This window comes from Hemitrygon akajei, chromosome 8 (genome assembly GCF_048418815.1).
Source record: "Hemitrygon akajei chromosome 8, sHemAka1.3, whole genome shotgun sequence".
NCBI lineage: Eukaryota > Metazoa > Chordata > Chondrichthyes > Myliobatiformes > Dasyatidae > Hemitrygon > Hemitrygon akajei.
This window is the reverse complement of record NC_133131.1, coordinates 74847765-74866364: the sequence shown is the minus strand read 5'-3', so window position 1 is coordinate 74866364 and position 18600 is coordinate 74847765. Positions and strand designations below refer to the sequence as shown.

Sequence of the window (18600 nt, the reverse complement as noted above, 5' to 3'; positions counted from 1 at the left end):
GTGAATTACTTCCTATTAATAACTATTCTGATAATTATGATCAAATACCTTTTAATATTGCTTAAAATTATTTTACCTATATTAGTATTAAAATTACTAAAAATTTTAAAGATCTATATAAATATAATTTTCTTCCTTTAATTGAATATACACAACAAAGGCTTTCCAAATGGTTGCCTATGACGATGTCGTTAATTAGTCGAATAAATGCTATAAAAATGACAATTTTACTGAAATTTTTATACACGTTTTAAGCTGTTCCATCCTTTGTTCTCAAAACATTTTTTGATAGAATAGATTCTAGTAATATCCATCTTAACTATTTTTTTTAAACCTTCAATTTTATATAAGGCCTTTTTAACATGGAAAACTAGGGGAATAAAAACTTTTCTAGATTTGTTTTTAGAGGATTGTTTAATGTCTTTCTGGCAGTTAGTGGACAAATATGATATATCTAATGCACAATTTTTTAAATATTTGCAAGTCAGGAATTTTTTTACGCGATTTGTTACCGAATTACCCATTTGCTCATTTACCAAATATGAAAGATGTTATCTTTCAGCTTAAACCATTTCAAAAAGGATTGACAGCCATTCAATGGCTATTGAATTTACGAATAATGTCTAATGATAAGGTTAAACGTGCTTGGGAACTGGAACTTCAAGAGTCACTTTCAGATAATCAATGGAATAAAATTGGTCATTTAGTTAACAATTCATCTATCTGCACCCGTCACTCCTTGATTCAGTTCAAGATAGTGCACAGGGCGCATATGTCAAATGATAAACTAGTGCATATTTTTTCTGATATAAATCCCACCTGTGATAGATGCAACACTAAGGTGGCTACCTTAACTCATATGTTTTGGTCCTGTATAAAGTTAAATAATTTTTGGAGAAGTGTTTTTAGAACGTTATCAAAAGTCATAGGTTTGGACCTACAACCTAATTCACTTACGACAATCTTTGGGATTATTCCAAAGGAAGCAGGAAATGTTCCTGCTTCCACTCAATGCATGATAGCTTTCTCAACTTTATTGGCAGGGAGAGCTATTCCATTGTATTGGAAGGATCCCAATCCACCTACCATTTGTTTTGGCTCTCCTCCATTATGTCGTGTCCAAGTTTAGAGAAAATTAGGAGTCGGGCGTTTGATACATCTTTTAAATTTCAGCAAACTTGGCAACCTTTTATTCAATATTTCATATGATCTAATTCTTTTTAATTTTTCAGTTAATTTTTTTTTTCTTCTCTGCGAAGTTTTAGATTTGACCAGAAGGATTTTTCCTTTATTTTAATTGTATCCTCCAAATGGACTGTCCAGACCCCTTTTTCTTTTTTTCTGTTTTAGGTTAGTTTAGTGGGATTTTTTCTCTCAATAACAGAAATTTTCGAGTCTTTTTTTCTATGAATTGTTAAGAGGAGATATGGTTCTTTTTTCCTTTATGTTAGTTTAATACTATATATAATTTTGATAGTGTATATTCCATTCTTTGTACTATTATTGAAATATATATTTCAGATAACTTCTCCTCTGACTTATATTTATCCTTATTCTTTTAAATCAATAAAAAAAGATTGAAGATGGAGATGCAGTGTGATATAGACCCTTCCAAAGCTTTGACCCCCGCCACCCAGCAATCCTGTGGTTTATTCCAAGTCTAAACACAGGACAATTTTCAGTGACAACCGGACTGTGAGAGGAAACCAGAGCACCTGGAGGAAACCCAGGTGGTCACAGGGAGAGCGTACAGACTCATTACAGACAGCGGCAGGAATTGAACCCGGGTTGCCTGTATTGTAAAGCGTTGTGCTAACCACCACGCTACTGAGCCACCACATTATTTAGTAATGGTGATTGAAATTCCCCCTTAAACCAAGCATGAAGTTCTCCTGTGATTCATGATGTAGAAAGGCTACAAGGTTACAATGAGAAGACAACCCTTGATCAGCAATGACCACACTTAACTTTTAGTTTGATATTCTGGATTAGTAGCCCTACGGAATTGTGGGTCCTTAGTGAGTAAATAGTTGAAAGGCTCTACAATTTCTGAAGGTGGGATACAGAGTGGCATAGTTATCTGACTCTGGTCCTGGTATCTTGGCAAATCATCAGTGAGGAGATGCTAGCACCATCGACTGCGGTAAAAGCAAAGGAGACAGACTTTCCTCCAGACCAGGATCAACCAGTGTACCAAGGTTCAGGATGGGGTAGTTTCAGGTAATGGCTGTTTGTGGAATTAAATTAAATCAATATGTATGAACTTGGGCACTTGTAATTCCAGAACAAATATAACCCCTGGTGGCTGTATGCGCCCACAGATGACAGATCTTGCTTTAAAAGTTTCACTCTGACCATGACCAGATTTACTTGTCAAAGAACTAATCCAAAAGATTGTTGTTGTGCTTCATTTACATTCTAACAATGTTTACTTTCCTCTCTCTCCACAAATGCTTCTTAATCCAGTGAGTATTTTCAACATGTTCTGTTTCACTCTCCGATTTCCAGCATCTGCAAAGTTTCACTTTTTTTGTGTTTAAAGAGACATTAATCTGCAGGTGGGTTAAGGAGAGCCTTACGTCTGACAGTCTGAAGTTCCTGGGAAAGAGCCATGATAAAAAACGGCAGGATGAATCTTGATTTCACCACATTGAACAAGTGAAAGAGAGGGTGAGGTGTGACATATTTGGAGCTTTAGAGGAACTAGAAAAAGGGGCAGAGATAAATTATTTACCATCATTAATGAAGACAATAAATTTGCAACTCAAAGACTTCTTTGGAAATTCATTCAAAATTATAATGCTACACAGAGAAATTATTCAAATCAATTTGCTGATTCGGTGATGGTGTTTCTCTTCGTGATGATGATGACAGGAACCTATGCAGGAGAGATTTAAAAGTGGAAAAGCCACTGGGGCAGTTCTACTCTCTCGACCTCAGAAGACTGGGTCCAGTTGTACAAACAAACATCACAAGCTGGGACGTTCCTTGGTGGCACTGTACGACCATAACGCCTCCTGTGCCTCACCATGCCACGGACTCCATGGAGCGTTGCAGAACCTCCTTCCTGGCCTTTGGACCTCACTGTAGATCTCATCTGCCCAGTCTGCTGGAGCTGACTTCACATGCTGGGACAGCGGGTATGAGTCCACCAGCCACCTATACTGGTTCAGCACAACAGTCAACGTGGTGTACTGGAATGCAGCCACTGCCGCATGATAACAGTTACTTGGAGCTACAGGTGAGAGTTGAGTGTCTAGAGGGACCAAAGGGGTATGAACTGCCCCAGAATGGACACAACAAGCTCCTTCACCAGAGGTGCTATTCATCTCTGGTCACCAGAGAAAAGAAATCTTTTATTTTATAAGAATAGTGAAGTCGAAATAGAGTATATGAATTCCTGGAAATATTTGTATTTGTGTAGCAACACATCAACAATTATTTTCCTTCAAGGTAACTTAATTATATACGAACTGTGACAAAGTGTGAAATAAAAACTATCTTTCTTTCAAAGCAACACATACAAAAAGCTGTAGGAACTCAGCAGCTCAGGCAGCATTGCTGGAAATGAATAAACAGTCAATGTTTCAGTCCGAGACCCTTCTTCAGGAGCTTTCATTCAGTTGCCCTCACAGTCCCGTTCTGCTTCAACTCTTCACTCTTAAACAATTCAGTCTTTCTTAACTCTTGATGTTGGATCTGACAAGCTCTGAACAGCTAGATTTTGCTGTCTCCATTCCAAAACATCAAGCTGGGAAAGAGTATATTTAGGATGAATGTATGCATCGGAGATCTTGCATGGATATCATGAAAATATCGATGTGAGGCAGGAGATATTGCCTCAAAGCTTACATATATTACCATGTCATATAATGCATTTTTAGATCATAGAATTGTTGCCAATTAAATGCAGCACATGATAAAACACATCAGACAATGAATTTGACAAACAAGTGTAGTTTTGATAAATAAGGATTAGTTCACAAAACTTCAAGATTCAAAGTTCAAAGTACATTTATTATCAAAATACACACAGTATACGTCACCATATACAATCCTGAAATTCATTTTCCTGTGGACATATTCAGTCAATCCATAATTGAATAATAACCAATTGAAGTTCAGACCATCTTGTGCGTTCAACCAGTGTGCAAGACAAAAACTGTGCAAATACAAAAAGAAAGAAATAATAATAATAAATAAATAAGCAATAATTATTGAGGATATGAGATGAGAAGTTCTTGAAAGCTTCAAACAAGACTTATTAACTCCTTGTGTTCACAATTATTTTAGTTGCGTAGCTTTTTAGTTTACTTATACAAATCCAGAACTCACTGGATGCATTTATCTATTACCAATTCTTGCTAAACTCGGCGAGAGTTTGACCTTGACATATTCTTCTTTGACTCCCTGACTTGGGGTCTTCTCCTTTGGTTGTTAGTGTCCAGAGTCACTACAGTCAGGTATGTCACAAGGTCCTATCTGATACATCTCTCACAATCCTTGGAGACATTGTTTAGTTCTTTATTGCCAATTATATAGTATGAGTCCCATCCTGATTCATACAAGTACGCCCTTCTTTTTTTTATTTATTACATCTTTAGAGAATTACATAGAAAATGAAATATTAGAATAATGAAAAAAAATTGATATTGACCTTCCCCCTCCCCTTAACCCTCCCCCACCTTAAAGCCTTATCTAAAGAGAGGAAAAAAAGAAAGAAAAGAGAGAAAGATTGCCTGAATATCGGAGGATCCCCACATGCTCCATGGAGTTCAAAATAATTTTAATATTTATTTTTATTTTTCCCAATTACTTTGTAATTTTATCTTCAAAGGACCTATATATTTAGTCCTAACTTTTGTAGATATGGGTGTCAAATTTTCAAAAATATATCATATTCATTTCTTAGATTATACGTAATTTTTTTCAAGTGGAATACAGCTATATATTTCATTATTCCAATGATCCATAGTTAAATATAAGTCAGATTTCCAAGTATCTGCGATAACTTTTTTGGCTACTGCCAATGCAATTTTTATAAATTTTTTCTGATACTTATTCAATTTAAGTTTCGGTATTGTCCCTTCAATGTCTCCTAATAAAAATAATATTGGGCTATGTGGGAGTTGTACTCCAGTAATTTGTTCCAATAAAAGTCTTAGATTTATCCAAAATGGTTGAATTTTAAAACAAGACCAAGTAGAATGTAAAAAAGTACCAATTTCTTGATTACATCGAAAACATTGGTCAGACATATTTGAATTTAATCTATTTATTTTCTGTGGTGTTATATATAACTGATGCAAAAAATTATATTGTACTAATCTAAGTCAGACACTTATTGTATTTATCGTACTATCAAAACATAATCTTGACCAGTTTTTTCCATCAATTTTAATATTCAAATCAGATTCCCATTTTTGTCTTGATTTATGAATTCCTGATTTAATTGTCTGTTTTTGAATCAAATTGTACATACAAGATGTAGATTTTTTAATTTTTCTTTTTTGAATTAATATTTCTATTTCATTAGGTTTTGGCATTAACATTGTTTGACCCAGCTTGTCTCGTAAACAGGCCTTTAATTGAAAATAACAGAAAAGGGTGTTATTTGATATTTTATATTTGTTTTTTAATTGATCAAATGACATCAATATACCTCCTTCAAAACAATCACCTATGTATTTAATCCCCTTTTGAAACCAATTATGTAAATGTTTATTATCCATTGTAAAAGGAATAAGCCTATTTTGAATTAAAATTCTTCTTGCTAATAAAGATTTCTTTATCTCATCGTCCATATTTACCTTATTCCATAAATCAATCAAATGTCTTAATATAAGAGATTCCTTTTTTTCCCATATCCATTTGGATTCCCATTTATATATAAAATCTTCTGGTATGTTTTCTCCTATCTTATCTACCGTAGATTCCGGACTACAGAGCGCACCTGATTAAAAGCCGCTGGCTCTAATTTTGGAAATAAAATCAATTTTTTACTTGTACAGGCCGCACCGGATTTTAGGCCGCACCGGATTTTCGGCCGCAGGTGTCCCACATTGTAATATGAGATATTTACACAGAAAGATATTACACGTGAGGATTTTTTAACTTTTAATTAAATCCATATGGTAACATAAACAAATACATATTGCAAATGCTTTTTTTCGAACCGTGCCTGTAACGCGGCTACTTTTAAATGTACGTTGCGTATACTTCTTTACTGAACAACATTCCAATATCTCCTAACGACTGGTAAAAAATATATATACTGCAGCCTACCAGGAAAAGTTATTGATCGCCTTTAACTTAAAAGCAGCGTTTTCGCTCCGCCGCTCCCCCCCTTCTTCCCGTTTATCGCAAACCGGTATCCCACAAGACGCGGCGAAACCGGGTGTGACGTCATAGCATCCCGCGATGTAGTACAGAAAACAAATATAGTTAAAACAGTTCTAGCTTTAACTAACAAATGAATTACTAAGGGAAAATATTATAAACTAAATAACTGCCATAAAGGCAGCACAATGCTTTTCTTCGAGTGTTTTCCATGTTGATGAGGGTGAGTACAAATGACTGATTTACAATAATTTAATTGTGAAAGTGTGCTTGATTTATCGTACAATTTCATTGGACCTCTGTGAACTACTCATCAATTTTATTGGTCTACTGTTACGAGGCAAAATGTTTTTGGCGGCATGAAAAAAAATAATACATTAGCCGCTCCGTATTAAAGGCCGCAAAGTTCAAAGCTGTTCAAAATGTGGGGAAAAAGTAGCGGCTTAAAATCCGGAATCTACGGTAATTCTATTCTAATCCATGCCGGTTTTTCTTCATCAAAAAAAGATGCAATAAATCTAAGTTGATTTGCTTTATAATAATTCTGAAAATTTGGAAGTTGTAACCCTCCTAAATCAAATTTACATGTCAATCTTTCCAATGATATTCTTGACATCTTTCCTTTCCAAAGAAATTTCCTCACATATTTATTCAATTCTTGAAAGAACTTCTGAGGCAATTGTATTGGTAAAGTTTGGAATAAATATTGCAATCTAGGAAATATATTCATTTTTACAGCATTAACTCTACCTATTAATGTTATTGGTAACATCATCCATTTATCAAGATCTTCTTTTATTTTTTTTAATAATGGCAAATAGTTTTGTTTATATAAATTTTTTACATCATTATCGACTCCTATACCTAAAATATTTTATCCCACTTATTGGCCATTGAAATTGAGATACTAATCAACATTGATTATAATCTCCTTTGGTAAGGGGTAAAATTTCACTTTTATCCCAATTTACTTTATACCCTGATAATTTCCCATATTCTTCCAATCTGAAAGATAATTTTTGCAGCAATTGCAATGGGTTTGTTAAATAAATCAAAGCATTATCAGCAAATAAATTAATCTTATATTCTTCTTGGTTAACTCTAAAGCCCACAATATCTGAATCTGTTCTAATTATTTCAGCTAATGGTTCTATCGCCAATACAAATAAAGCAGGTGATAATGGGCAGCCTTGTCTAGTTGACCTTGTTAAGCGAAATGATGTTGAAATTTGACCATTTGTAACTACTTTAGCTTGAGGATTAATATTTAAGGTTTTAATCCATTTTATAAATGATTTTCCTAACTCATATTTTCACAGAGTCGAATGTACTTCCTTAGAAGGTTGGCGTCATTCAATGTCTGTAGTGAGATGCTGAAGATGTTCTATAGGTCAGTTGTGGAGAGCGCCCTCTTCTTTGTGGTGGCATGTTGGGGAGGAAGCATTAAGAAGAGGGACGCCTCACGTCTTAATAAGCTGGTAAGGAAGGCGGGCTCTGTCGTGGGCAAAGTACTGGAGAGTTTAACATCAGTAGCTGAGCAAAGGGCGCTGAGTAGGCTACGGTCAATTATGGAAAACTCTGAACATCCTCTACGTAGCACCATCCAGAAACAGAGAAGCAGTTTCAGCGACAGGTTACTATCGATGCAATGCTCCTCAGACAGGATGAAGAGGTCAATACTCCCCAATGCCATTAGGCTTTACAATTCAACCGCCAGGACTTAAGAACTTTTAACAGCTATTATTAATGCTTTTTGAGATAGTGATTTAGATGCATATCATATTTTTTACTGAGTTAAGTATTGTATGTTATTAGTTTTGCTACAACAAGTGTATGGGACATTGGAAAAAAAAGTGGAATTTCCCCATGGGGATGAATAAAGTATCTATCTATCTATCTATCTATCTATCTATCAATACCTTAAATAAAAAATCCCATTCCAATCTATCAAATGCTTTTTCTCCATCCAAAGCAACTGCCACACTCATTTCCACTTTTTTTTGGTGCCAAATGAATTATGCTAAGTAACCGAGTTATATTATCTGTTGATTGTCTATTGTTAATAAAGCCTGTTTGATCCATATGTATTAATTTTGGTAAATATTTAGATATTCTATTAGATAAAATTTTTGCTATTATTTTATAATCTGTATTCAACAAAGAAACAGGCCTATATGATGTTGGTTTTAAAGGATCTCTATCTTTTTTTGGCAATACAGTTATGATCGCTGTCGAAAAAGATTGTGGGAGTTTGTGTATTCTTTCTACTTGATAGATTAATTCCATAAAAGGAGGAATTAGTAAATCTTTAAATTTTTTATAAAATTCAGGCAGAAAACCATCTTCTCCTGGGTATTTATTACTCTGAAGTGATCCTAAAGCTTCTTCAACCTCTTTTAATGTAAAGGGCATATCTAATCCTTTCTGTTCTTCCAAATTTAATTTTGGAAGAGTTATTTGTGATAAAAATTTATCTATCTCAGCAATCTTATTTTGTGATTCTGATTGATATAATTCAGTATAAAATATATACTATAATACTATACTATAATATATGTTAAAACTCTTTTTCTTTTCACAGGTCCATTGTCCATTGACATTAAAACTTTAAAAATTAAGTAAATTAATCATTCATAATACCTTGGGAAATCTCTTTAAAATTCTCCATGTTGCTATGTGTCTCTCCCCAATCATCCAGGCAAAAAAAGAAGAAAAATAGAAGAAAGGTAACTATATATAAGAAAAAAAACCAAAACAAAATACCCCCCCACTAATGTTGTGAATAAAAAGAAACACAACATTACCCCCCCCCCCCCATTTTATGGGTCATGGCAATTGCCATGATTGTACATGTGAAACTGGCAGCCATCGATCAGAAGCTCCTCCAGCTCCCCCGCAAAAAAAACAATAAAGAAAATATATGTGAAGAAAAAAAAGTTAATGTCTCTACTCCCAGTTAATATTCCTCAATTATTTTCTGTTTTCTTATTCCTTATAAATGTCCGTCAAGTCCAACCTTATCTCAATCTTCATCTTTAGTCCATTTCATTTCTATAATTCTTTACTCCATCTCACGAGTATCAGGTAGTTCTTGTACAAATTTCTCCGCTTTCTGATGGTCAATGAAAAATCTTCTTTCTTCATTATCCAGGAAAATTATCAATTTTGCTGGGTAACTCAATAAAAATTTATAGCCCTTTTCCCATAAGGATTTTTTCATTAGATTAAATTCATTCCACCTCTTCAAAAGATCGTAGCTTATGTCTGGATAAAAAAAAAACTCCTTTCCCTTCTATCATCAATGGCCCATTTCTCTTTCTGGCACCCTGAGTAGCTGCCTTCAAGTTCTTCTCTTTATCTTGGTATCTTAAGCATTTTATCAAAATTGATCCTGGATTTTGATCTTGATGAGGTTTTGATCTTAAAGCTGTATGGGCTCTTTCAATTTCAATTACCTGACTTCCCTCTCCCATTTTCAAAGTTTTTGGAATCCATTCTTGGAAGAATTTTATTGGATCATCTCCCTCTATACCTTCTCTAAGACCAACAATTTTAATATTATTTCGTCTGCTAAAATTTTCAAGCTCATCTATTTTTTCCAACATCCGTTTTCTTTCTGTTGTCCAGGCAAGATTATCATCTTCTATCTTATCTATTCTTTTAGTGTTTTCTCCCATTTTTTCTTCCATCTTTTTAATTTTCTTGTCCGTCGTCTTTTGTTTTTCCACCACATTAGCGAGCGTAACCTGTATCTTTCTAATACCTATTCTTATAGCTTTTAATTTGCGCGTCATGTATATCAGGACTTCTTTTACATTTCCTTTAATCTCCTGTTCTTCTTCTTCTTCTTCGTCTATTTCTTCATCTGTGTTTTCCAGAGAATCTGATTCTACTTCTGGTTCACTTTCAATTTCACTTCCAGTTGTAGTTGGGACTTGTAGTTTTATTTGTACCAGTTCATGCGTACTTGTTTCTTCGTGCATGCGTTGTTCTTGCCGTTTCTTCTTAGAGACTGTTGATATTGCCGCAATTTCCTGTCCTGCACCATCGGAAGTGTCATGTACTTCGCCGGGAGGAGATCTAACTTGAGTACGAGGCTTCACCGAGACGGTTGGCCCCTTTTTCCTCGCTGACTCGCGCGGTCTTCAAAGTAGTAGCTTTCTTCTGTTTCAGTTTAAGAGCCATATCTAAAAGTAATCCTGAGTTGCTTATAAGTAGTTTCTAGTAGGTATTTATTAACTCTTCTTCACTTAAACTTTGTTTCATTACTTTTTACAAGGGAGCTGGATTCCCAACGTCTCGATCCTACGTCATCACGTGACGACCCCCAGTACGCCCTTCTTTAACTCTTTGAGTTCTTCCTGGCATCATTCTAAAATTACCTCAACCATCAGTTCCTTAATTATTTTGATGCTTTTGTAATTTATCAGTCCGTCCCTTTCACAAGATGTCATTTTCCAAAACATCCACATTGCTTGTTCTTTTTTTCTGGATAACTCCCATTGAGCTGGTGGTGCCCCAATCTACACAGGATCTCACCAATGTAGGGGAGGCCTCATTGGGATCACCGGATACAGCAGATGACACCAACAGATTCAAAGGTAAAGTGTTGCCTCACCTGGAAGGACTGTTTTTGGCCTTGAATGGAGGTGAATGGGCAGGTGTAGCATTTCTGCTGCTTGCAGGAATAAGTGCCAGGAGGGAGATTAGTGAGGAGGGATGAATGGACAAGGGAATCACAAAGGGAGCGATCACTGTGGAGACTCGGATTGGCAGGTAGGCAAAGATGTGTTTGGTGATAGGATCCTGCTGAAGATAGCAGAACATGTAGAGGATGATGTGTTGCGTGCAGAGGCTCATGAGGTGGTAGATGAGGACAAGAGGAACTCTATCCCTGTTAAGGTAGTGGGAAGATGGGGTGAGCGGGGATGACTAGGAAATGGAGGAGACACAGGTGAGAACAGCATCAATGGTGGCTACCGTTTGGATACGACGGAATGGAGCAACGGAATGGCCTACTAGATGAAAGTAACAGTAGTTAGCTCTCTGGCAGTGAGTCTGGTTCTGTGGCTCAGTCTGGAAGGAGGGAGAAGGAACGAGCCGTTGTGATAGAGGATTCATAAGTTAGGGGAACAAAACAATGTTCTGTGGACATGAATGAGATTCCTGGATGGAATGTTGCCTCCAGGATGCGAGGATCTGGGACATCTCAGATCTTTTTAAGTGGGAGGGTGAGCAGTCAGAGGTTGTGGTCCAAATAGGTGCCAGTGACATGGGCAGGAAGAGTGACTATGTTCTGCAAAGTGAGTTCAGAGAATTAAGTGCTAAGTTAAAGGACAGGTCCTCCAGGGTTGTACAGGATTGCTGCCTGTTCCATGAGCTAGTTTGGCCAGAAAGAGAAAGATCATCCAGTTTAACAAAAGGCCAAGGAGGGAGGGTTTCAGAATTTTGGAACATTGGGCTCTCTTCCGGGGAAGGTGGGAGGTGTACAGAAGAGATTGTTAGCTCCTGAACTGATGGAGGACTAATATCTCATTGGGAAGGTTTGTAAATGCTGCACATTGGGGTTTAAACTAGAGTTGCAGGGAGATGGGAACTAGTGCCAGAACAGAGAGTGGAGAGGTTGTGGTGATAGATGTTAAGATCTCAGACAAAGTTAGGGATCAAAAGGATTCCTAACATGGTGAGATTAATTCTGTGTTGCATATATAATTCAATGCAAGAAGTATTACAGGAAATGCAGATGAGCTCAGGGCATGGATCAACACATCGAGACAGCTGCTTTCCAGCAAATGTGTAGTCGGCAAGTGGGAGGCCTTCAGAAGTGAAATTTTGAGAGTACAAAATTTTATGTGCCTGGCAGAATAAAGGGTGAGGATAACGGGTTTAGGGAACCTTGGTTTTTGGGAGATATTGAGGCCTTGGTTTAAAAAAAGGAAATATATAGCAGGTATAGGCAGGTAGGAATGAATGAGATACTTGAGTATAAGAAATGCAAGAGAACACTTAAGGAAGAAATCAGGAGGTCTGAAAGAAAGCACGAGTTTGCTCTAGCAGACAAGATGAAGGAGAATCGTAAGGGCTTTTACGAGCAAAATGATTGCAAGGGACCAAATTGGTCCTCTGGAAAATCAGAATGGTAATCTATGTGAGGAGCCAGAAGAGCTGCGGGAGACTTTAACCATATAAACTTAAATTGATTTTGTTTGCATTTGTATTTTCTCGGGAGACAGACACAGAGTCTACAGATGTGAAGCAATGCAGCAGTGAGGTCACGACTGCATATAGATTACAGAGGAGGAAATGTTTGCTGTATTGAGGCAGATTATGTTGGACAAATCCCCAGGGCCTGATAAGTTGTTCCCTTGGACCCTGTGGGAAGCATGCAGAAATCATAGGGGCCCTGGCAGAGGTTTTTAAATAATCCTTAGCAACAGGTAAGGTAACAGAGGATTGGAGAATGGCTGATGTGTTTACACTGTTTCAGAGAGGCCTTAAGAGTAAACCAGGAAATGATCGGCTGGTCAGCCTGACATCAGTAGTGGGAAAGTTACTGGAAAGTATTCTAAGGAACTAGATAGATGATTATACAGATAGACAAGGACTGATTAGGGATAGTCAGCGTGGTTTTGTACATGGTGGTCATGTCTAACCAATCTTATAGAGTTTTTAGAGGAAGTTACCAGGAAAGTGGAAGGAGGCAAGGCAGCAGATGTTGTCTACATGGACTTCAGCAAGGCACTTGACAAAGTTCCGTATGGGAGGTTGGTCAGTTGCTTGGCCTTCAAGATGAGGTAATAAATTGGATTAGACAGGAGAAGCCAGAGAGTGGTAGTAGATGGCTGCCTCTCTAACTGGAGGCCTGCAATTGTTGGAGTGTCACAGGGATCGGTGCTGGGTGCATTGTTGTTTGTCAACAATCTGGATGATAGTGTGGTAAACGGGATCAGTAAATTTGTGGATGACCCCAAGACTGGTGGTGTGGTGGACAGCAAGGAAGACTATCAAAGCTTGCAGCGAGATCTGGACTGACTGGAAGATGACAGATGGAATTTAGTGCAGACGGGTGTGACATGTTACACTTGAGTGGGGCCAACCACAGCAAGTCTTACACAGTGAGTGGAAGGGTACTGAGGAGTGGTGCAGAACAAACGGATCTGGGGATATAGGTTCATAACTCATTGAAAGTGATATCACAGGCAGGTAGCGTTATAAGGGAAGCTTTTGGCACATTGGCCTTTATAGATCAAGTTATTTCATTTATTATCAGAGGACATACACATTAAAGAGAGGAATTAAGCTGCATTTTGCAAACAAACTCTAAGCAGCAGTCACTTGACGCCATTTTAGCTCCGTATTGAGTAAAGGGTTTGGGATGTTATGTTGAAGTTATATAAGACATTGGTGAGGCCTAATTTGGAGTATTGTGTGCTGTTTTGCTCACCTACCTGCAGGAGAGAAGTAACCACAAGAACCTCATATCCATACAATAGACATGCCAAATTAACCTATCTCAGGCTTGCTAGGCCTCTTCTTTGAGCAACTCAACTTCATCATCTTCTACCAACCCGGCTGCAACAACACTAAGGCAGACACCCTTTCACAACAGCTTGACCCAGCTGAAACAGAGATCAACCCTCTGCCCATCATTCAATCATCCCAGATCCTCACTCAGATCACCTGGGTCCTTGAGAAGCAGATCCGCCAGTCCCTGCAGCACGAATCTCCTCCAGCCGACAGACCCGACGACCGCATGTATGTGCCAGTGGCCGTGCACTCTGAAACGCACCAGTAGGCCCATCCTTCACCCTCTCCAGGCGCACGACAGTGTCTGGATTTTCTGTGATGCCAGTTCTGGTGGCCCTCCATGCTCACAGATGTCCATCAGTTTGTCGCTGTCTGGCCTCGATGCACTTAGACCGTAAGATATAGGAACAGAATTAGGCCATTTGGCCCATTGAGTCTTCTGTGCCATTTTTATCATGGCAGATCCATTTGCCTCTCAGCCCCAGTCTCCAGCTTTCTCCCCATATGCCTTCATGCCCTGACTAACCAAGAATCTATTAACCTCTGCCTGAACTATAACTAATGTCCGGGCTTCCACAGCCACCTGTGTTGATAGATTCCACAGACTCACCACTCTCTGGCAAAGTAACTTCCTCCTCATCTCTGTTCTAAATGGATGTCCCTCTATTCTGAGGCTGTGTCTGGTCTTAGACTCCTCCACCATAGGAAACATCCTTTTCACATCCACACTATTTATGCCTTTCAACATTCGATAAGTTTCAATGAGATCCCCCCTCATTCTTCTGATTTCCGATGAGTACAGGCCTGGAGCCATCAAACGCTTTTCATATGATAAGCCTTTCAATCCTAGAATCATTTCAGTGAAGCTTTTTTGAATGTGATCCAATTCCTCCAACTAGTGGGCCTGTGGGATTCTATGGGCACTACCTGTCCCTCGATATCCCTGATGCCCCATGGAATTCATCATGAGTTTGCTACCTTCCAATGGAGTCACAGTGATCATGAAAGTGGTGGACTGATTCTCCATGGTGACACACTTCTTTTCCCTCCCCAAGCTTCTGTCAGCTGTTGAGATGGTGGACCTGGTTTTCCAACAGGTAGTTCACCTCCACAGCTTCTCTCAAGACAGTGTGTAGGACCGCAGCCCACAATTTGTCTCCCACATCTCCCACTTCTGGTGAACCTTTAGCGCCCTCCTCCACCCTTCAGTGAGTTTGTCCTCTGGCGGTCATCCACAGATCAGTGATCATTCAGGAAGAGCCAATCAGCAAGCGGAGAGGTTTCTGCGATGCTTTGCCACCTCTAGCCCTTCCACAAGAAAGAAGTATCTGATCTGGGTCGATCTGTCCCACAAACTACACACCTCCTCTGCCACGGGTACTTCATCCTACCAACCCCCACAGTGGAGCCAATGGTGGAGGTCCCGTCTGCCAGGGCCCTGGTTCACTAATGCCAGAATGCTTGGAGGGGGGCATGGAGGGCCATCATAGCCACCAACCATGCCTACTGCTGGTGGCATCCAGCCAGCCAACTCCAGCCTGGGGACTACATCTGCCTGTCCACTCGAGATCTGCCCCTTGAAGGGTTCATTGGTCCAAAGTTTAAAGTACATTTATTATCAAGGAATGTATAATATATACAACATTGAAATTTGTCTCCTTACAGGCAGCTACAAAACAAAGAAACCCAACAGGACTCATTAAAAAAGACTCCAACACCCAAAGTGGGAAACAAGAACAAATCAGACAAACATTAAAAAGTAAACAAATAGCATTCAGAACTAAAGTTCAGGAAAGTGAGTCCACAGCCACGAAGCCAGTTCATCACTGGAGCCGGTCCAGGAGGGCAGTAGTTGCAGGCCACAGCCTCATTTCAGTGCAAACGGGAGAAAACCTTGTGGAGCATTGAGCTGAACACCAGCCTGTCCCTCGGCTCTGGCTCTGACATCCCCGACCTTTTAAATCTGGCCTGGCACTTACATCGGCCAAATATCAGCTCGCTCCTTGCTCTTGGCCCGGGCTCCGCCACCTTGGCTTGGCCTGTAGCCTCAGCATAGCCGCGACCGTACTGTACTGCACGTTTGAGTCACCAGCTCACCGAATCGGCAGAGCATCGCAAAAATGCCAGGTCGTACAGGCGCTTCAAAAACACAACTCTGAAAGGGAAGTTGATTACAGTGATCGTCAACAAAAAAAAAGTGTGATTAATAAAGTATGTGTAGTATGTTTGTTTGCTGCCAGTAAGGTGTCACTGTGTCTCACCAGCACCATCTTAAATTATCTTAACCCAGGCACTGACTGTCTCCAGCTGACACCACCCCTCAAGATTACACTACCTTCCATGTGACCTGCGTCATCAAACCTGTTGTCCATGGACTTCTCAACCCAGCTGAGCCTGAACCTCTGGAACATGGGATGGTGGAAGGTGGGTCAGTGTTCACTAGTTGCTGGATTCATATCATCATGGACGGTGTGTGCGTCACTTGGTCAGCAGGAAGGGTATGTCCCAGAGGAGAGTTCTGGGGAGCTGCCCGGTAACATCTTGGATCCAATGCACATCTTTCCTATAGGAAAGATGTAAACAAGGTTGAAAGAGTGCAGACAAAATTTACAAGGATGTTTCCAGATCTGAAGGACCTAAGTTATAAGGGAAGATTGAATAGGTTAGGATTATATTTAGAATGTAGAAGACTGCGAGAAGATTTGATAGAAGTACACAAAATTATGAGGGGTATAGATAGGATAAATGCAAGCAAGCTTTTTCCACTGAGCTTGGGCATGACTACTGTTACATAACCCGTAACGGGGTAAAAACGACCAGCAGAAATGGTCACACCTGGAGTCTGAGTCTTCCGTTAAAAACTCTATTTCATTGATAACTATGTGAGAAAGTAATATAAAACAAGATAAGGTAAACAGGTTAGAAAAGTATATGCAAGTATATGTGAATGAATAAAGTTCCCAAGCTTCTCCCAGCTCAGGTGATTAGATGATACAGTCTTACGGTGTTATGGTAGGTAGTCAGTTCAGTTCTGGAATTTGATTGGAGTAGCATTGGAGAGAGAGAGAGAGAGAGTGTTGTTTTGTCTTCCCAGTGCCAATGTCTTCGATCTTCCACATTGTCCTCCTGCTCCCGAAACTTACAGTCACCGACTGTGAGCAGAAAAAGAGGATGCCGTCTTCACGTGGTACCGCTATCAACCCAGGCAAGGGTTGAACACACCGACAGCATTCCACCGGTCACCCCTTTGTCCACACAGTGAGCAAAACCCCCAGCTTTGTCGTGGGCACACAAAGCTCAACCAGTGTCTTCTTTGGTGTCCTGCGTGTCTGATTATAAAGCCAACTGACCTTGTATATATTCCACAAGTACTGATCACGAGCTATCCATCATATAGTTCCGCCTTTCAGTTTCCAAGGCAACTCACAGACTTTCTCTCTCTCCATTGCTGAAATAGCACACACGCTGTTTGCTCCCTTAAAGGAACAGTCCACTTAGAATAATCCTTCAGATCTTGTCACACTATAATCAGAGTTTATGGGTTAGGGATGGAAGTTATGAAGTTTAAGGGAACATGAGGGGACACGTCTTCACTCAGAGTGTCGTGAGAATGCGGAACGAGTTGCCAGTGGAAGTGGTGCATGCAAGCTTGAATTCTATGTTTAAGAGAAGTTTGAGTAGTACATGGATAGTAGAGGTATGGGGAGGCTACAGTCCCAGTGGAGGTTGACTAGGCAGTTTAAATTGTTTTGCAAGGTCTAGATGGTCTAAAGGGCCTATTTCTGTGCTGTACTTCTCCCTGACTTTGATAAGATCCACCAGGCTCACCTGAATTGGCCTGGGTGATCGGTGGCAGGCTGACAGGCCTGATCCCACTGCATCTCCCAGCCTCCACCCAGCTAATATGATTTTGCCAGCCTCTTATTCCAGACTCTTCTCCTGCCGTGCATTTAACCACAGTCCTTGTTTACTCATTGAACCAGCTGGTCTCAACCAGTTGCTCCTAGCTATCACCCTCCCTGCCTGATGTTGCCCTTGGTGCCAGTTGCGGTTAGTCTTTGTTTCTTCTTGTTTTGTGGCCCCTCCTGGCTTGTTATTTTGTGCTCTATTATTAAGGGAGTTTCTCTGTGTGAAAATCGCCTCTGCTTTTGGGTCAAGCCTGCTTTACAATTCTGTGTCAGCCAATAAGTGTCGATATGTCAACTGGCAACCCTAAGTTGCCCATTCGTGTGGATAGGGGAACAAAAATAAAACAAGGCGAGGTTGATGACGATGTGAAAGGAAATACAACTGCGATTGCTCTACTGAGGGATTTGCTCTGTCGGGTGCTGGAATAGTCCCAGTGGGCTGAATGGCTTTCTGTACTGTCAATATTTTCCACCGTAATACTCCAAAACAAGTGTGTGAGTGGTAGCAGCGAAGTATTTATTCGAGGATCAAAATGCTTCATGTTTTTTTAACAAAGAAATTTAAAAGCAGGATAAAACCATAGAACGTTACAGCACAGAAACAGGCCTTTTGGCCCTTCTTGCCTGTGCCGAACCATTTAGGATCTTTTAACTATGTCAGCAAAAAGGAAACTGCCATGTTCTAGATCAGCCATTATTCAGAGTTCTACTGTACTTTGCGTCCACAGACATTAGAAGTAGTTATAAATGTGTGACTATATTTCTTACACATTGGAATTCTGACCGAATGGGGAATTCATGACTTTCATCGTGATTTCATTGTTTC

General features: G+C 39.4%; 1 protein-coding gene across 1 annotated transcript in view; it reads left to right on the top strand.

Annotated features, from left to right (window-relative positions):
• Positions 1 to 18600, top strand: part of LOC140732511 (AP-4 complex subunit beta-1-like) — an 870212-nt gene that overhangs the window by 724850 nt on the left and 126762 nt on the right.